Genomic DNA, 22,262 nt, shown 5'->3' with positions numbered 1-22,262 from the left:
AATAACGCAAATAACACTAGTTTACAAATCAAACATTTTTGTTTGCTCATGGAATGAAACTTATATTTTTGAGAAGAGCTACGGACGCTAGTTAATTGAACATTTTTTGTTTCCCACCTATACGTCAAAATTTTGAGATATATGGGTTTTTATTTTTCACCTGCCCTGAGTACTACTAATGCATACTGTAGTGTACCTAATTGTGGTATTTAAGTATTTACATCGTTTTTGGGTACTCAACACTCTGGAGAAGCTACCAGATACTTTCAGAGTTGTATTATTTTGACAAATTCCAACAAAAATTAACGAGAAAAAAATAAATACTGTTTAAAAGGACATCTTTCCTGTAGATAAACGTTAATAAATCGCTATTAAGTACAAAACTCTAAAGTAAAAATTATTTTAAAATATCTTATAGAAAATGTAAAATAAACCCAGACCATTTTTGTTTTATTTTCGGAAAAATTATTCAGTCAAATCGAGGTTTTCCTATAACACAAACACTGCAAAATGCTTATTTACTTTAAAAAATTTCGTAAAAGCTTTAGATAAGACAAAACCAGCATTTCAATATTTATGCAGTGTGTTCCCGAGTCTTTCTTTGGCTAAATTAAAAGAAGGGATATTTGTGGGTCCTCAAATAAGAAAAATTTTGGGTGATACCAAATTTGAGTGTCTATTAACCGATGTTGAAAAGCAGCATGGAATTCTTTTAAACCTGTTGTTCAAGAATATTAGGGGAATAATAAAAGTCAAAATTACAGAGATATTGTTGCGAATTTATTACATAATTTTGAACTGATGGGCGTAAATATGTCCCTCAAAATTCACTATTTACATTCTCATGTGGATTTTTTCCCGGAAACCTCGGACACTGAGTGACGAACATGGAGAGCATTCCCATCAAGATTTGAAGTTTTTCGATGTTAATTATCAAGGTTTTTGGAACCAGAATATGCTAGGAGACTACTGTTGGAGTGTCGTGAGGGAGACAAATGAAAATAATTATAAAAAAAAGACTAAAACACTTCACTTTTAATTTTTTTGTCCTAATTTAATGTACATTTTTATATGTTTAGTTTTTAAGAAATATCTCAAAAGTTTGACGTCCAGGATTTTTTAAAATATTTTTTCCGAAGTTGGAAGACCTAAATACATACATCCCCATATGTTTCAATTCATGAGCAAAAACCTTGTAAACTAGTGTAATCAATTATATTACATAATTATTTTCCTAGTTGTTATTCTTATTTTTCAAAAATGTTTCACAACTTTTACTAATTGCTCAAAAGCAAACAAAAAATTAATAATTTGCTTTAGTTTATAATAAAACAAAAAAATTAATAAAATTAAATTAAAAAAAACGCCAAAATTATTTAAGCGATTTTTTAAAAAATTTTTCTTTTCATAAAAAATATCATGAATTTGCTTTATTTCCATTGAAATTATTATATAAAAACAAACATTTTATGAAAAAAACGCCAAAATAATTTAAGCGATTTTTTAATTATACATACAAGAAAAATCAATAATTTTTTTAAAAAAAAACTCCAAAACGATTTTTTTTTAATTTTACAAAAAATCAAGAATTTTCTAATTTTATAAAAAATTTGGAATAAAATTCATATAAAAATTTATTTTTTTTTAATATTTTACTTTTCAATACAAAAAAATCTGTTTTTAATTTACACAAAATTAAAAATTTTATAATTTTATAATAAAAAATTTCGAATTCTCATAAAAAATAAAATTTTATAAAAAAACTCCAAAACGATTTTTTTTTAATTTTACAAAAAATCAAGAATTTTATAATAAAAAATTTGGAATAAAATTCATATAAAAATTTATTTTTTTTAATATTTTACTTTTCAATACAAAATTTCCTGTAATTTTATGATAAAGATCCAAGATTTCCCAAAATATTTTTAGAGATATTTCAAGAATTTTTACTTTTACATAAAAAAAATCACAAATTCCCTTAAAATTCTAATAAAAGTTAATATTTTATGAAAAAATTACAACATTTTTTTATCGTTTTTTTTTTTAATTCAACAAAATTAAATAATTTTCTTTAATTTTACAACAAAACACAAGAAAAATTTAATAAAACTATATAAGAATTAAATAAAACGCCAAAATAATTTAAGCGATTTTTTATGAAATTTACTTTTACATTAAAAAAATTTTTAATTTTCTCATAAAAAATTAAATTTTATAAAAAAACTCCAAAACGATTTGATTTTAATTTTACAATAAATTAAAAATTTTCTAATTTTATAATAAAAAATTTCGAATTCTCATAAAAAAATAAAATTTTATAAAAAAACGCCAAAACGATTTTTTTTAATTTTACAAAAAATCAAGAATTTTCTAATTTTTTTATAAAAAATTTGGAATAAAATTCAATTTCCTCTAATTTTATGATAAAGTCCAAGATTTCCCAAAATATTTTTAGAGATATTTCAAGAATTTATCTTTATATTACACAGTACAACACATGATTTTGGGACTCAATTCTGACAATTGCACGTGAAAGTAGACCCAAAAATAAGAACTTCTGCATCATTAGTTTTGTCAAGTTGGCTGCCGTATTAATTTAATGGCCTTACGATTTTTTTTTCCTCAAGGTGGATTTTTATCACTTTTTCTATATTTTAGCACGGTTATATCTCGTATACCGTACGGAATATCTCTTTTGTGGCTGAAGCAAAGTTGTAGATATTGAATAGTAGAAAAAAAGTACGGAACATACCTACCCGAAAAAGGTGCATCCAGTGCCTTAAAAATCGCAAAAATGCGCATTTTTTAAAATTTTTTACCAATTTTTCACTTTTTTTGTTCAATAGCTGGATTACAAATGCAATTATGGACTGATCACCATGAAATTAGGTCGTGTGATTTGTGTCTATATAAAAGTTATTTATCATGAATTTTGTATGTATACCATCATTTTTAACACTTTAAAGTGCTGGTCTTATATGGGAGCTATGAATAATTATGGACCGATCATAATAAAATTTTTTGACATGAATTTTGTATATATAAAATTTATTTGGAGCTAAATTTGTGTATATACATATATAAATAATACATTTATAACCGATAAAGTCCAATTTCGGGAGGACATTTGTATGGGGGCTAGGTGAAATAATGAACCGATTTCAGCCAATTTCAACAGTGTTCGTCCTTGGGCCGAACAAATTATATGTACCGAATTTGTTTATGATCGGTCCATAATTAGTCATAGTTCACATATAAGACACGCTTCCGAAAATCACTTTAAAGTGAATAAATCTGTTAAAAATTATGGTATACATACAAAATTCATGATAAATTACTTTTATATAGACACAAATCACACGACCTAATTTCATGGTGATCAGTCCATAATTGCATTTGTAATCCAGCTATTGAGCAAAAAAGGTGAAAAATTGGTAAAAAATTAAAAAAAAATGGGCATTTTTGCGATTTTTAAGGCACTGGATGCACCTTTTTCGGGTAGGTATGTTCCGTACTTTTTTTCTACTATTCAATATCTACAACTTTGCTTCAGCCACAAAAGAGATATTCCGTACGGTATACGAGATATAACCGTGCTAAAATATAGAAAAAGTGATAAAAATCCACCTTGAGGAAAAAAAAATCGTATGGCCATTAAATTAATACGGCAGCCAACTTGACAAAACTAATGATGCAGAAGTTCTTATTTTTGGGTCTACTTTCACGTGCAATTGTCAGAATTGAGTCCCAAAGCAATGAACTGAAAAATGTTGTACTGTGTTATATAAATTCTAATAAAACTAATATTTTATGAAAAAAATAAAAATTATTTTTTTTTTACAAACAATAAATAATTTAATAAAACTATATAAAAATTAAAAAAACAAAATATTAATAAAACTATATAAAAATTACATTAATTAAAAAAACGCCAAAATAATTTAAGCGATTTTTTAACAAATTTTACTTTTACATAAATAAACAGAATTTTTTTTATTTTATGAAAAAAAACGCTAAAATAATTTAAGCGATTTTTTAACTAATTTTAATTTTGCATAAAAAATATTTGGAATTTTCATAAAAAAAAATGAAACGAGAAAATTATTTGAGAAAACAAAATAATTTAAACGATTCACATTAACTTTATGATTAATGTTGTTTCATAAATGATTATAATAATTTAAGAAAAAAAATTTTCATAAAAAATAAAATTTTGTAAAAAAACGCTAAAATAATTTAAGCGATTTTTTTTAAATACATAATTTTAAAAAATCAGGAATTTTCTTTATTTAATTAAAACTCTACAAAAAATTAAAATTTTATGAAAAAACGCCAAAATAATTTAAGCGTTTTTTTAACTAATTTTACTCTTGCATAAAAAAATCAGGAATTTTCTTTATTTCCCTTCAAAAAACTAAAATTTTATGAAAAGAAAATATTATTTGAAGCTTCAAATTCTTACATGTTTCATAAATGATTGTAATAAATTAGAAAAAAATTCAAAAATTCTTAAAAAACTAAAACTTTATGAAAAAACGCCAAAATAATTTAAGCGATTTTTTTAACTAATTTTACTCTTAGTTTAAAAATTCAGGAATATTCTTTATTTCCCTCAAAATGTTTATAAATCTAAAATTTTATAAAAAAAACGCCAAAATAATTAAGCGATTTTTTAACACTTGTATAAAAAATTCGGAAATTTTTCTTCATATCTCTTAAAAAAACTAAAATTTTATGAAACGAGAATATATTTGAAGCTTCAGATTCTTGCATTTTTCATAAATTATTGTAATAATTTAGAAAAAAAATCCAAAAATTCTTAAATAACTAAAATTTTATGAAAAAACGCCAAAATAATTTAAGCGTTTTTTTTAACTAATTTACTCTTAAATTAAAAATTCAGGAATATTCTTTATTTCCCTCAAAATGTTTATAAATCTAATATTTTATAAAAAAACGCCAAAATAATTGAAGCGATTTTTTAACTAATTTCAGTTTTTTTTTTTTTTTTAAATTTAGAATTCACATTCAATTTATGATAAAAGGGGCAAATTCTTAAAAGTTTTATAAAATATTGAAATAGTTTAACAAAAATTAAAAATTTATTAAAACCATTTTTCTATAAATTTACTTTTAACTCAAAAACCATGATACAATAATTGTAGAAGGTAGAATCACTAGGGAGAGTTTTCATTGATTTTTTTCATATTTTTTTTATTTTCTTTTCTTACATTACAAGAATTGTATAATTTAGAATTTATTTTCTACTGAGTGTACCTTATATTGTTGTGTCATGCTCAAAAACTGTAAGAATTCTCTGGAATTTGTAATAAATTAAAAAAATTTTTTTTTATAAATTTAAACCTTTAAAACCCAACCTGAAACCAAAATTGTCTTGAGTGTTACAAGTTTTTTTGGGGAACTAATTAACATAATAGGTTCCTCCATTATTTCCAACAGCTTTACTCGATTAACAACCAGCAAAAGAATAAAGCAAAACTCTCAACTTCTTCGACATTTAGTTACATGCTAAGCAAAAAGATAGGAAAAAAATAAAGAATATTTTAACGGAAACGGAAACAAATCACTGCCTGGGGTAAAATTTGCATGTGTTTTTTGTTTTTATTTGTTGCCACTGCTACAATTACTTCATACTACTTAAGTATTCTAGTAAAACTCAAACCCTCACACACAATGTTTTTGATTTCTATTAGTTTTATAGGAGAAATTTTCTTATATTTTTTTCTTGGTTTGTGAAATATGTAGGAAGTAAAGGATTCCTTTGGAGGCCAATAAAAATAGTATGTCTATATGTATATAGTATTTTTTGAATTAATTAAATAAAGTTGTGGTGGAGAATAGTTTACGTGGGTTGGTTTTAATTGAAGTGATTTTAAAGGTCAAGTGTGTGGTATGGGAGGCCGTAAGGAATTTAGTTTGTCTTATGGCAAGTGTATATGCTAAATACATATGGGCATTTACAGGGTCAAGAACGTGACATTCGAGGGAATTTGAAATGAAACAACTTTTTGGTTTCCATTTTAGTATCATCATATTTAGCGAAAAAGGTTTATTTTGTTGTTTTCAATATATTAGAAATAAATATGGGTTCTAAAACGCGACAAAAAATAAATCTCGTTTTCGAATGAATATAGAAAAATGCAACAATCTGAGAATTTGAACTAATATCAAGATTTTGAAAATAAAAATAGGAACTGAAACTAATGTAAACAACAAGATATATATAAAATATGTTATATATGTGAATTTTTACGGTCAAGAACGCGACATTCGTACGCCTTTGAAGTGAACATAATAAAGAAATCTTAACAATTCTTGTAAGTTTTGCCTTTTTGTTGCTTCCAATATATTATCAATAAATATGAGATCCAGAACGCGACAAAAAATAAAACTCATTTTTGAAAAATGCAATGATTAGAGACTTGGAACAAATATTAAGCTACTAAATACTCTCAAATAGCAACATAAACAAATATGAACACAAATATCATGTTATATACACTTAGTATATGGGCATTTGCAAGGTCAAGAACGCGACACTCGTACGCTTTTGTAGTAAATAATAAAGAAATCAATATTTTTTCTTGTTTCCATTTTTCGATAGCTATTTAATTGCAAAAGAAAGGTTTTATAGTTTTGTTATTTTCAAAATATTTAGAAATACATTTCGATTCAAAAACGTGACAAATAATAGAATCTGTTTCCGACTGCATCTAGAAAAATGCAAACATCTGCGAGTTGCACAATACTGTTTCATGCTGTTGATTGTTATCATGTTGAAATATTTACATTCGTTGTTTACTATGAATTAGCATGCGACATATTATCCCGTCACGTTTGTAATAAACATTAGTTAATTTAAACAAAAGCTTCATATCTATTGTTTATTTATTATGAATTGGTTTGACATACATTTTATATAATGCCTCAAAAAACATGTGATCCAGAACGCGACAAAAAAGTTTAACTCGTTAATATCTACAAAAATGCTAAAATCAACGATTTCTTTTTTTAATTTTACAAAAAATCAAGAATTTTCTAATTTTATATAAAAAATTTGGAATAAAATTCATATAAAAATTTATTTTTTTTAATATTTTAATTTTCAATACAAAAAAATCTGCAATTTCCTCTAATTTTCTGATAAAGTCCAAGATTTCCCAAAATATTTTTAGAGATTTTTCAAGAATTTTTACTTTTATATAAAAAAAATTACGAATTCCCTTAAAATTCTAATAAAACTAATATTTTATGAAAAAATTACAAAACTATTTTATCGATTTTTTTTTTTTAATTTTACAAAAATAAATAATTTTCTTTAATTTTATAACAAAACACAACAAAAATTTAATAAAACTATATAAAAATTAAATTAATAAAAAAAAACGCCAAAATAATTTAAGCGTTTTTTTAACAAATTTTACTTTTACAAATATAAACAGGAATTTTCTTTATTTTTCTTAAAATTGTTATACAATATAAAATTTTATTAAAAAAAAAAAACGCTAAAATAATTTAAGCGATTTTTTACAAAAATAAATAATTTTCTTTAATTTTATAACAAAACACAACAAAAATTTAATAAAACTATATAAAAATTAAATTAATTAAAAAAACGCCAAAATAATTTAAGCGATTTTTTAAAAAATTTTACTTTTACAAATATAAACAGGAATTTTCTTTATTTTTCTTAAAATTTTTATACAATATAAAATTTTATTAAAAAAAAACGCTAACTAATTTAAGCGATTTTTTACAAAAATAAATAATTTTCTTTAATTTTAAACGCCAAAATAATTTAAGCGATTTTTTAACAAATTTTACTTTTACAAATATAAACAGGAATTTTCTTTATTTTTCTTAAAATTGTTATACATATAAAATTTTATTAAAAAAAAAACGCTAAAATAATTTAAGCGATTTTTTAACAAATTTTAATCTTGTTAATATCTACAAAAATGCTAAAATCAACGATTTGTAACTTAAATTTTTTAAAGCTAAAGTACAATAAAGTGGTTTTCTTTATTTGTTTACAACGGCTTATTGTTTGATTGGTATCGTCCAATATGATGATGATGATGATTCCCTTTTGTATATAATCTTAATTTGATGCCATCAATTAACTCATTCATTAAATATGCCAACGTGTATGTGTTTGCACTGGCTAACAAATATTCATTTAGTATTATAGTCTCTGCAGTCGGTAAGTGTTTTCCAGGCATAAATCAATAATTAATTGAGCGTCGCGACATATTGACTTATCATTCTATGTTTGTTACAATGTAGCACCAGCTAAATACCGCTCTGCATTGTAGACGTTTGCAATAATAACAATGTTAATATGTATTCTATATTCCAGCTACATAGTATGTAGATAAAGGGAGGGTTTCGTAGTTTGTGCGAAATTAAGAGCCTGATTCAGAAACAAGAAAGCAAAACAATTTTCGTATGAAAAACACTCAAAAATTCTTTCAAAACTTTGTGATTTTCATACAAAAATTTCAAACTTGTTTTCCTTTCGTAATTCTGATTCAGGTCTGAATTGCCAGCTAAGTTGGGTGTTTGTGTAAAACTGTCTTATGTTCAAAAATACAAAACCGATAATATTATGTTAGTGTAAATCATGCTTACATTCAAAATACTTAACTAGAATTTATGAAATGTAGAAAATATTGTTTATTATTGTTTTAAGTAGTCTGGTATTGAAAATCAGCAAAATTGGTTCAGTAGAAGAAAAGTTATAAAACAAAATGTGAGACAAACTCGAACAATTTTAAGATTTTTAAAGAAAATAGTTGTTAATGTTGTTACTGTGGCTTAGCTTGTAGTTGTTCTATATATGTACTCGTATATGAGTTAAATGTTTATCAGAAATCATGTTGCTGCTTTGATTGTTGTTGTATTTCTTTCATTGTTGTGTAAATGTGTCACTTTGTGAATTGACATCAATGTTGAAATAAGTGTAATTTGTGCAACTCTTGGTTTAGTTAGGAAATATTTAAGAATTTGCATAAATAGAGTTTGACATTAACCCCACATGAGGAACCGCCGAACAAAAGGTACTTTTTTCCAATTTTTTTACAAATTGATTTTTTGGTGTTTTTAAAATATTTGGGTTGAAATCTTCTAGAAAAGATAAATTTCCCAAAATGTTTAAATTTTCAAAAAAGTACCATTTGTTCTGCGGCTCCTCACATCTTCTCAGTCAATTGAATATCAATCTCCATATAGAGCAAGTCGAATTTATATACCAGATGGTGTCGATGGCGAATTCAGGCAAATACGAGCGAATTCATGAATTTTTTATATATGGAATTTGACATTCGAAACAATGAGAGAGCTAATGAGAGTGAGTGAATAAACGAATTCGCTCCAATTTGCCTGAATTCGCCTTTACCGGCACCTGTATTAATACGTGATGGTTGTCAGAATTTTGTTTTAGCTCAATATAAAACTCCCCCATATGACTGTAAAGGACTCTCCCTTTAGGTAATAAAAATAATAATGCATTTATATGAATTTCTCCAACTCGAGTCTACTGCATATGAATCTATTATCATGATGGTCATGATGGTCTATTTAAAAGCATAAAATTTATTCGTTTACACAGTGTTATATTTCAAATCGAAAGGCCATTAGTATAATTAGCCTGTCATTCAAATATTTCGCACCACATATGCATATAAAAATTATTTTAATATGAAATTGAGGGTTTCAAAGCCTAACAAAACCTTTAAACAGGTGTGTTATTATTGTTTATTTTGTTGTCTGCATTTGAAAATAATAAAACTGAAACTAATGACAGGTAATCATTCATATTTTGTTAGTTTTAAACCATATAACATGTAATTTATCGCTTAAACTTATTTTTTTTCCTATTTAAATTTTTTTATTAAAATGTTTCCTTTATAAGCGTCAGCATAAAAAAAATGGTATATAAATTATAGTTTTAATTGAAAGGAAATGAATATGAAATGGTCAATTAAAAAAATATTTATTTTTTTTTCTGTATAACAACGTAGAAGATTAATTGAAACTATTATAAAATTAACTCTTACTCTGGTGGAAAAAGAGAGCATGTTAAATAAATAATAAATGGAAACTAATTAAATGAGGAAAAAATTTGTGTTTCATAAAAATATGTAGGTATGATATTGATATCAATAATGAAATGTATAAATTTAATAATATTTTCAATAAGTATATGAGTAATGTAAAGAACTAATTAATTTTTCTTTAAAAATTAAAATGAGTTTTCACAGCATGAGGTGTTTAAAATATATAAAAGTAATGTAAAGATATATTTCTATATAATTAATATTACTCATACGCAGTGTAGCTAAATTAATGGGATTTGTAAGGTATGTATTTGAATTTCTTTGTGTTTTTATACCCTTCACCATGAGTGCAAGGGTATATATGAGTTTGTCATTCCGTTTGAAATTTCTATATTTTTCATTTGCGACCCTACAAAGTATATATATTCTGGATCCTTATAGATAGCGGAGTCGATTAAGCCGTCCGTCTGTCTGTCCGTCTGTCTGTCCGTCTGCCTGTCTGTCTGTTGAAATCAATTTTCTGAAGACCCCAGATATCTTCGGGATCCAAATCTTCAATAATTCTGTCAGACATGCTTTCGAGAAATTTGCTATTTAAAATCGGTCCATAAATAACGGAGATATGAGCAAAAACCGGGACAACCTCGATTTTTGATCTATATCTGGATTACTAAGTCATTAATATAGACAATATGGATATCTAATGACAGATATTTCAAAGTCCATGGCAACGATGTAGATAAGGCTACAGTAATTTGGACAATGGGTCAAATCGGGAAAATATTTTTTAACCCGATTTTTTTAACAAAAAATTTTTTTTGTTATAATTTTTTTCATTAATTAATTTTTAAAAAAAAATTAAAAAACAAATTTGAAAAAAAATTTTAAAATTTTGAAAATAATTTTTTTTAAATTTTCAAAAACAATTTTGAAAAAAAAAAAAATTAAATTTTGTTTACCTAAAAATATTTAAAATTTGTATTTTAATGTATAATTTGGTGAAGGGTATATAAGATTATCAAAATATGGTAATAAATGCGTACCTTTATGTTAAGGCAATGGTGTGTTTGAAAAATAGTGTTAATGGTTACTATAGAGAAGGATTTCCGCTTCACTTTTCAATTTTTAATCTTGCGGTTTTCTGTTAAATTTTGATTTTCACTCTAAAACTTTTTCAAAATGCTCATAATATGAGCATTATGATTTTAAAATTTGAAATAGTCAGGCGGAAGAAGTTGTTTTATTTCTAATAATCAAATATTTCTTTAAATATTATTTTTTTTTCTTAAAACAAAAAAACCTTTTTAACTTACTAGTTTAGTTTTGCTTAGCAAACTTTCTGTTTGTCATAGACACACTTTTCATATCATGCTATGGCAAGAAGATTTATATGAGATACTAAAAATATCCTTAGCAGATCTAACGACAAAAACAAAAACTTGACCATAACACCCAATTTACATAAGTGTCATTATTCACCAGAAGCAGAAAAAAAAAAAAAAAACAGAAATAAAACTGAGAAAGAAAATTTTCATTATAGAATCTATGTTACCGTCATATATGCATAAATACATATGACAAAATGGTAAAATCTTAGGAAAAATACAAAACCAGGTAAAATATTCATAAATTCTTGATCAGTGCTAGTGTTCTGGATAGACATGGCAAATACAAAATACAGAAATACTACAAACATTATTTAGGTGTTTGCTATTGACAGTAGAATGATGCTGAAAGTCCTTTACATAAAAATTGTGAAATATAAATGTAAAATTTCGAATGATAATAGAAATTCTACTGTAATTTTATAAAAACAATTTGAACTACTAAATGTTATAGACACATTTTGCATACGACATCATCTATAACAAGAAATACAACAAAAACAACATGCATATCCACCATATTGGGTGGTAGATGAGTACTACTACTCATAACGGCATAAAATGAAACTGAGAAAAATAATATAAAAAGAAAGTAAGAACAGAGAGAGTATGAGCATGCAATATTAAAACAAGAAAAACAACATAAACAAAGGAAATGCATAAATGTATGTATGTTGCTATGTATGTTAGTGGAATGCTTGTAGAAAAAACAGGTATTTTTTTTCTCGAAAGAATGCGTGTTATCCCAGTATGTATAAAAGTGTGTTTAAAATATGCAAGTACATACATACATATGTATGTATATTGATTTTATGTGTGTATGTAAATATGTTATGCATGTTCTCTCGTATGCATGTAAATATTTTTTTTAGTGTGTTTCTGTATGATAAAGTGACATGTTTCATTTCTTGACACTTTGGCAGGCAAGGCAATACAAATACATACAACAAAAACAGACAAACATCAAAATGGCAGAGTAGAGCAAAATGGCAGAGGCAAAGAAATAATAATTTTTTTGATTTGATTCTGGTCAAGTTAAATGTTTAACAAATTTTACAATATTATCAGTTTTTATGAAATTTTTATTAAATGATTTAATTTGTAAACGATTTTCCCAAAAAAAAAGATAAATAGAAGAAAACTAAATCTAATTGTTATGCTTTATGAATACTCATATTATCTAAAGATATAAATGTCAGACATGTAAAATTTCAATAATAAAATTAGAGATATGTATGAAATAAAAAAAAAAAAAACTAAAGAGAAAGGGAATTCATGGTAAAGAGCATTGATCAAACTTCATGAAGATTTTTTTTGCAATAATATAAATCTATTTTTGATAATATAAACTTATAAAATCAATATTTTGTAAAATGCTGATCGTTTAGATAGTGGAGTCAATATAGCTTTGTCCGCCTGTCTGTCTGTATCAACTTTCCGTAGCCTCCAAATAACTTACATACATGATTCATGCATCTATATATCCCCTATAGACCCGGTTCGGTTGCTATTTGAAATCGAGAAAATCGGTCAACAAATGGCTGAGATTAAGAAAAACCAGGACAACCTCGATTTTTTACCTACTTTTTATCTATATCTGGATTATTATATAGACAATTTGGATATCTAATGATAGATATTTCAAAGACCTTTATAAGGCTATAGTAAGTCGGACCTACAATTGGTAAAAAAAATTTCGGGGAAAAAAATTTATCCGATTTTTTTACCTACCAAAAAATTTTTTGTCATATTTTTTTTTTTCATAAATAATTAAAAAAAAAATTTTTGTAAAAAATTTTTTTGTCAATTTTTTTTACTAATGAATTAAAAAAAAATTTTTTAATAAAAAAAAAAAATTAATTTTCACTAAAAATTAAAAAACAATTTTTCCAATTTAATTTTTTAAGTTTTGCTTACCTAAACATAATTTTAAGATATAATATGGTGAAGGGTATATAAGATTCGTCATAGCTCTCTTACTTGTTTTTTAAATATTTAGTACGCGACATATTTTTTCCAACACATTTATTATTTATTTATTGGTTTGACCCCCTAATTCAGCAACAAGTATGAAAAACTATTTTAAAATGTTTGTATGAAAAACACTAAAAAATTATTTGAAAACTGAGTGATTTTCAGAAACAATTTAAAAATCAATTTTCTGTTCGTAATATTGAATCAGGCGCAAACTTTAATTCTTTGATTAAATCTATTTGTTAGCATAATTCTTTAGCATAATTTTTCCTTTCGATCTGGCAAATTTGTCTAACTTATATGATGTTTTTAATTTTTTGCTTTCAGCAGCTTGATATTTTTGTTTTTGCCAATTCCAATAGCTCTTCACGGCTTCTTCTCAGCTGATCTATTTCCTTCTTCATGTTAAAATACAAAAAAATAATTGTTTTTGATAAAATATACACTTATGATAGTGAACGCGACATGCTTTGAAAATCAAAATAAAATGTTTGATGTAAGTTGTATATGCAGCAATTTGTTGTTAGTTATAGGCTTAAGGTTTAAGATTAAGGATCTAGAACGTGACAAAATCAAATGAAAAATCAATAGAAAATAGAAAGTCGGTCCCTTAAATTCTCTACACACTCCCTATTAAAAGATAAATTTTTTTGATGATTGTTTTTACTGATTTTTTTTCGGTAACCATTACAATATTTTTACAAGTTTTTGAACAATACTATGATCACTGTAGTATCTATATGATTGTGGTAACCATAATATGATCATAATTGTAGCAATCATATATATCATTGCAGGAAATATGTATATCTTTATAACAACCATTTTTATGATGGAGGATTTACCATAGTACATGACATGATTGCCTTAAACATATATTTATTTACTACAATCATATATGATGTATGTATGTAATTGCGACAATCATGTGAATTCTAACTTTACCATATTATGGTTACAACAATCATGTACAAAATTACTGTGACCATAATATTGTTAAAAAATCTTGAAATGGTTATAGTAAACATGTAAAACTTATTTTTTTCTCTGGTTGTTGCTATACTCATTACATCTAGCATGGTTACATGTTTTAATCACTTAAATTTCTCTAATTAAATGCTTCATTCTGTTATAATATTTAATCCAAATTAGTTTTATGCCTGATTGGCTATTGTTTAATTTCTCATGATGTGGTGAGCTGCAGTAAATTATTTCCATCAAAGAGGCCAACTGTTATTATATCCTTCACCTTCGTGAGAAGGGTATATATAAGTTTGTCATTCCGTTTGTAATTTCTACATTTTTCTTTTCCGACCCTAAAGTACATACATATATTCTGTATCCTTATAGATAGCGGAGTCGATTAAGCCATGTCCGTCTGTCTGTCTGGCTGTCTGTTGAAAACAATTTTCTGATGACCCCAGATATCTTTGGGATCCAAATCTTCAATAATTCTGCCAGACATGCTTTCGAGAAGTTTGCTATTTAAAATCAGCAAAATCGGTCCACAAATTTGACATATTTTTGACATATGTCTGGATTATTAAGTCATTAATATATATACAATATGGATATCTAATGATAGATATTTCAAAGACCTCTGCAATGACGTATAAAAAACCATAGTAAGTTGGACCTAAAATAGGTTAAAATCGAAAAAATATTTTTTAACCCGATTTTTTTTTCGCTAAATATTAAAAAATAATGAAAAAAAAATTTAAAAAAAAAATTTTTTTAAAATAATCCGAACATTTTTTTTCTTCAAAAAATGAAAAAAACTGCAAAGCAAAATAAAATAAATTTTGTTTACCTAATTTTTTAAATTAAAAAAAAAAAAATTTTATTTAAAAAATAATTCGAAAATTTTTTTTTTCCAAAATATGAAAAAACTGCAAAGCAAAATAAATTTTGTTTACCTAAAAATATTTAAAATTTTTATTTTTAAGTATAATTTGGTGAAGGGTATATAAGATTCGGCACAGCCGAATATAGCTCTCTTACTTGTTTTCATATCTATTTGTTTAAAAAAAAAACAAAATGCTTGTAGCCACAAAAGTCATTGTGAATGAAAAATGTTGTATGTTTGTAATAAAGTTAATTAATATCTGCCATTAATTAGCTGATTTTAAAATAAGCCATGTTGAAAGCTATTTTAAAACAGCAACTAAAATAACTAAAATTTTAGGAGAATTAACAAAAAAAAAAATCAATCATTTATTCTAAAATATTCAGTTATATAGAATTTTGAGTAAATTAAATAGCCAATATAAACATAAAATGCAATGCATTTGTATATGTAAATGTAAACATGTATATGCATGAGCATTTTGGGTCTACACTGGCAACTGGTAGATAATATATAATTTCACTGGGTACGTATGAGTGTTTTGCTAAAATACACACAACACTGATACGCCTCGTTGTACGAAAGCCGCTACTCATTTATTTAAATCATTTCTATTACAGACTTTGTTGGTACATATGTATGTAGGTTTTAATAATGTAACAATACAATTTCAATGCACGTCTGTGAAATATTGAACAACCCAATGTATAGATTACAAGTTACATTTTTACCACAATATTTACATTATTTACTCATGTCCTGGCCCCGCTATCTGCCACTATTCATAGAGATTTTCAAAATTTCCGTTTACAGGATATAATTTTCTAGTATTTGTGTTGGGAGTGGGAGTGTGTAAACTGCTAAATTCATTGTTTAAGTTTAATATGAACAATTTTGGTTGTGGTTTTAATTTTTAAAATAAGTATTGTATTAAAATTGTCTAAATGTATATGAAATATGAGCAAATACATCATTTGTTGGGGGAGGAAGTTGTAATAGTTGATGATGTTAAATTTTAACTATATACAAAAGAGAAAATGATTTCGTTGTAACAAATGAATTTGTTGCAAATTGAATTTCCATTGCTTAATTTTTTATATCAATCACAACTTAATTTAAAAAGATTTAAATAAATTAATTTTTAATTTGTTCCTGTTTTAATGTCGCGTTATTATACCTAACTGATTGTATGTTAACAATACTCCTCGATCGTTCTCATAAAATGGCTGAAATTTTAAATTCAAATCAAAATTTAGTTTAATAATCACATTAAACATTTCATTGTAATTTTCAAAATATGTCGCGTTCGCTATCATAGGTAAAACAAAATTTTTTTTATTTTAACAAGCTTATTTAGATAAGTGGCCAAAACGTGTGCTGAAGGAAGAACCAGTTGGAAAAATGTTAATGTCGCATTCATGTATCTAAATGATCGATTGTTATTAGTACTCTACCATCGTTTTAATCAAGTGGTTGTAGGTTTTAATTCAAATCAAAATTGAATGGCTTTAACTAAAAACAAGTTACTGCATATACAAATCACTCTAAACTTTTTATTGTGATTTTCAAAATATGTCGCGTTTGCTATCATAATGTATTATTTTTTAAAAACAAATAATTTTAATTATTCTAACAAGCATATTTAGATGGGTGGGTAAACGTGTGGGTAAAACGTGTGGAAGAACCAGTTAGAAAAATGTTCTAATGTCGCGTTCATATATCTAAATGATCGATTGTTATTAGCACTCTACCATCGTTTTAATCAAGTGGTTGTAGGTTTTAATTAAAATCAAAATTTAATGGCTTTAACTGAAAACAAGTTACTGCATATAAAAATCACTCTAAACTTTTTATTGTGAATTTCTAAATATGTCGTGTTTGCTATCATAGATGTATTATTTTTCAAAAACAAATAATTTTAATTATTTTAACAAGCATATTTAGATGGGTGGGTAAAACGTGCGCCGGAAGTAGTTCCATGTTGTAGTTGGATAAATGTTCTAATGTAGCGTTCACTATCATAGATGTATTCTTTCTCAAAACCAAGGATTTTTATTATTTTAACAGCCATATCTAGATTGGTAAAATAATAAGAATAATGGGCTACTAGGAAAAATGTTCTAATGTCGCATTCTTGTACCTAAATGGTGGATTGTTATCAATACTCCGCTATCGTTTTAATCAAGTGACTGAAAGTTTTAATTAAAAATTTAGTGGCTTTAACTAAAAATAAGTTACTGCATATAATAATATTTAAAGTATGTCGCGTTCGCTATCATAAAACTATTCTTTATCAAAAAGAAATACTTTTACTATTTAAATAGCCATATTTAGATGGTGAAAGCGTGCGTCGAAATAAAAATAATGGGTTCTAATGTCGCGTTCTTGTAGCTAAATGATAGATTATCGTCAGTACTTTGTTATCGTTTTAATCAAGCGGATGAAAGTTACTGCATATAATAATCACACTAAACATTTTATTGTGATTTTAAATTAAAAAAAAAAATTTAATTTTTTTAAATTTTTAGGTAAAAAATATTCAAAATTTTTATTTTAAAATATAATTTAGTGAAGGATATATAAGATTCGTCACAGCCGAATGTAGCTATTTTACTTGTTTTACCTCAAAAACGTACGAATGTCGCGTTCATAACCATAGAAATGTGAATTTATTATTTAAAAAACTTATTTTTCTCAAATCTTTCAAAAATCCAATAAGTAATGATAGTATTAGGATTCGTTAAGTGAGCGAATACAAGAAACTATTTTATTTTATCATAACTGCAAGTTATGAGGATTTTTTTCTAAATATACCAACTCTTTTGCCAACTATTTTGTGTATTCTATTAAATATTTGCTTTGGATTTACATTTATTTCTTACATTTTGATTTCCTTAGCTATTTATTCATTTATTCCCCATGATTTCTAGCACAATTGCAAATAAAATTATCATGTCTTGTTTAAATATCACAACAATTATGTTAATCCAAGTGATATCAATTTAATATGATTGATTTCTAACGAACGACAAAAGCAATAAATTCAAAAAGAAAGAAATATTACAAAACTACAGCCACAATCCCAGCCAACTATGTACTTGTTAAAGGTAGTCAATTGGAGATTTCCAGCAGGCAGAAGAGATTTGTTATACAATTCCTTATAAATATATCCCTAAGGTCGATTACAAAACACTCATACTCTTATTTTCCAACAAATTGTATTAACATGCTTCAGTTGTTGGATAAATTGCAAATAGCAAAGTTCTGTGATTACATTACACAGCATTATTATATTTCAAAGAAAGAAAATCTTAATGGCAGCGGGGCTACAGACACAAAATGGAAACTTGTGAACACACACAGAGAGATAGAGAAAGAGAGATGGAGACATTTAGATAAAATCAAGCGAACTGAAATAAATGTCAATTTATTATTATCATTGTCAAATAATATAGCAATATAATAAATACCTTCAATGAATACTTACTTACCTACCTAGACTCACATATAATATTAATATGAACAGACGTATTAACAATTCTGATTGATACTGTTCTTTGTGATTGAAGGCAGACATACAAGTTATTTGAAAATAATTGAAAACTTTCATTAACTTCTTCTATTTCAAAAATAATTTTCAAATCAACCTCGTTTTGTTATTACAATAAATAACAATCTAACATTTATAAACAGCAAATCACATTGTTGTCATCGTCACATCTCATCATTATCATTTTGACAGTTTTTTTATATTTTCAGCAAAATCTCGACCACCATACAGACTTTGAGACACACATCTGAACTAGGGTGGCCCTTATTTCGCACTTTCTATACCGTCCATAAAAAAGATAGTCTAGTCATAGTCTAGTCATAGTCTAGTCATAGTCTAGTCATAGTCTAGTCATAGTCTAGTCATAGTCTAGTCATAGTCTAGTCATAGTCTAGTCATAGTCTAGTCATAGTCTAGTCATAGTCTAGTCATAGTCTAGTCATAGTCTAGTCATAGTCTAGTCATAGTCTAGTCATAGTCTAGTCATAGTCTAGTCATAGTCTAGTCATAGTCTAGTCATAGTCTAGTCATAGTCTAGTCATAGTCTAGTCATAGTCTAGTCATAGTCTAGTCATAGTCTAGTCATAGTCTAGTCATAGTCTAGTCATAGTCTAGTCATAGTCTAGTCATAGTCTAGTCATAGTCTAGTCATAGTCTAGTCATAGTCTAGTCATAGTCTAGTCATAGTCTAGTCATAGTCTAGTCATAGTCTAGTCATAGTCTAGTCATAGTCTAGTCATAGTCTAGTCATAGTCTAGTCATAGTCTAGTCATAGTCTAGTCATAGTCTAGTCATAGTCTAGTCATAGTCTAGTCATAGTCTAGTCATAGTCTAGTCATAGTCTAGTCATAGTCTAGTCATAGTCTAGTCATAGTCTAGTCATAGTCTAGTCATAGTCTAGTCATAGTCTAGTCATAGTCTAGTCATAGTCTAGTCATAGTCTAGTCATAGTCTAGTCATAGTCTAGTCATAGTCTAGTCATAGTCTAGTCATAGTCTAGTCATAGTCTAGTCATAGTCTAGTCATAGTCTAGTCATAGTCTAGTCATAGTCTAGTCATAGTCTAGTCATAGTCTAGTCATAGTCTAGTCATAGTCTAGTCATAGTCTAGTCATAGTCTAGTCATAGTCTAGTCATAGTCTAGTCATAGTCTAGTCATAGTCTAGTCATAGTCTAGTCATAGTCTAGTCATAGTCTAGTCATAGTCTAGTCATAGTCTAGTCATAGTCTAGTCATAGTCTAGTCATAGTCTAGTCATAGTCTAGTCATAGTCTAGTCATAGTCTAGTCATAGTCTAGTCATAGTCTAGTCATAGTCTAGTCATAGTCTAGTCATAGTCTAGTCATAGTCTAGTCATAGTCTAGTCATAGTCTAGTCATAGTCTAGTCATAGTCTAGTCATAGTCTAGTCATAGTCTAGTCATAGTCTAGTCATAGTCTAGTCATAGTCTAGTCATAGTCTAGTCATAGTCTAGTCATAGTCTAGTCATAGTCTAGTCATAGTCTAGTCATAGTCTAGTCATAGTCTAGTCATAGTCTAGTCATAGTCTAGTCATAGTCTAGTCATAGTCTAGTCATAGTCTAGTCATAGTCTAGTCATAGTCTAGTCATAGTCTAGTCATAGTCTAGTCATAGTCTAGTCATAGTCTAGTCATAGTCTAGTCATAGTCTAGTCATAGTCTAGTCATAGTCTAGTCATAGTCTAGTCATAGTCTAGTCATAGTCTAGTCATAGTCTAGTCATAGTCTAGTCATAGTCTAGTCATAGTCTAGTCATAGTCTAGTCATAGTCTAGTCATAGTCTAGTCATAGTCTAGTCATAGTCTAGTCATAGTCTAGTCATAGTCTAGTCATAGTCTAGTCATAGTCTAGTCATAGTCTAGTCATAGTCTAGTCATAGTCTAGTCATAGTCTAGTCATAGTCTAGTCATAGTCTAGTCATAGTCTAGTCATAGTCTAGTCATAGTCTAGTCATAGTCTAGTCATAGTCTAGTCATAGTCTAGTCATAGTCTAGTCATAGTCTAGTCATAGTCTAGTCATAGTCTAGTCATAGTCTAGTCATAGTCTAGTCATAGTCTAGTCATAGTCTAGTCATAGTCTAGTCATAGTCTAGTCATAGTCTAGTCATAGTCTAGTCATAGTCTAGTCATAGTCTAGTCATAGTCTAGTCATAGTCTAGTCATAGTCTAGTCATAGTCTAGTCATAGTCTAGTCATAGTCTAGTCATAGTCTAGTCATAGTCTAGTCATAGTCTAGTCATAGTCTAGTCATAGTCTAGTCATAGTCTAGTCATAGTCTAGTCATAGTCTAGTCATAGTCTAGTCATAGTCTAGTCATAGTCTAGTCATAGTCTAGTCATAGTCTAGTCATAGTCTAGTCATAGTCTAGTCATAGTCTAGTCATAGTCTAGTCATAGTCTAGTCATAGTCTAGTCATAGTCTAGTCATAGTCTAGTCATAGTCTAGTCATAGTCTAGTCATAGTCTAGTCATAGTCTAGTCATAGTCTAGTCATAGTCTAGTCATAGTCTAGTCATAGTCTAGTCATAGTCTAGTCATAGTCTAGTCATAGTCTAGTCATAGTCTAGTCATAGTCTAGTCATAGTCTAGTCATAGTCTAGTCATAGTCTAGTCATAGTCTAGTCATAGTCTAGTCATAGTCTAGTCATAGTCTAGTCATAGTCTAGTCATAGTCTAGTCATAGTCTAGTCATAGTCTAGTCATAGTCTAGTCATAGTCTAGTCATAGTCTAGTCATAGTCTAGTCATAGTCTAGTCATAGTCTAGTCATAGTCTAGTCATAGTCTAGTCATAGTCTAGTCATAGTCTAGTCATAGTCTAGTCATAGTCTAGTCATAGTCTAGTCATAGTCTAGTCATAGTCTAGTCATAGTCTAGTCATAGTCTAGTCATAGTCTAGTCATAGTCTAGTCATAGTCTAGTCATAGTCTAGTCATAGTCTAGTCATAGTCTAGTCATAGTCTAGTCATAGTCTAGTCATAGTCTAGTCATAGTCTAGTCATAGTCTAGTCATAGTCTAGTCATAGTCTAGTCATAGTCTAGTCATAGTCTAGTCATAGTCTAGTCATAGTCTAGTCATAGTCTAGTCATAGTCTAGTCATAGTCTAGTCATAGTCTAGTCATAGTCTAGTCATAGTCTAGTCATAGTCTAGTCATAGTCTAGTCATAGTCTAGTCATAGTCTAGTCATAGTCTAGTCATAGTCTAGTCATAGTCTAGTCATAGTCTAGTCATAGTCTAGTCATAGTCTAGTCATAGTCTAGTCATAGTCTAGTCATAGTCTAGTCATAGTCTAGTCATAGTCTAGTCATAGTCTAGTCATAGTCTAGTCATAGTCTAGTCATAGTCTAGTCATAGTCTAGTCATAGTCTAGTCATAGTCTAGTCATAGTCTAGTCATAGTCTAGTCATAGTC

The sequence above is a fragment of the Calliphora vicina genome, chromosome 5 (genome assembly GCF_958450345.1).
Source record: "Calliphora vicina chromosome 5, idCalVici1.1, whole genome shotgun sequence".
NCBI classification, from domain to species: domain Eukaryota; kingdom Metazoa; phylum Arthropoda; class Insecta; order Diptera; family Calliphoridae; genus Calliphora; species Calliphora vicina.
Note: the sequence above shows the minus strand (reverse complement) of the source record.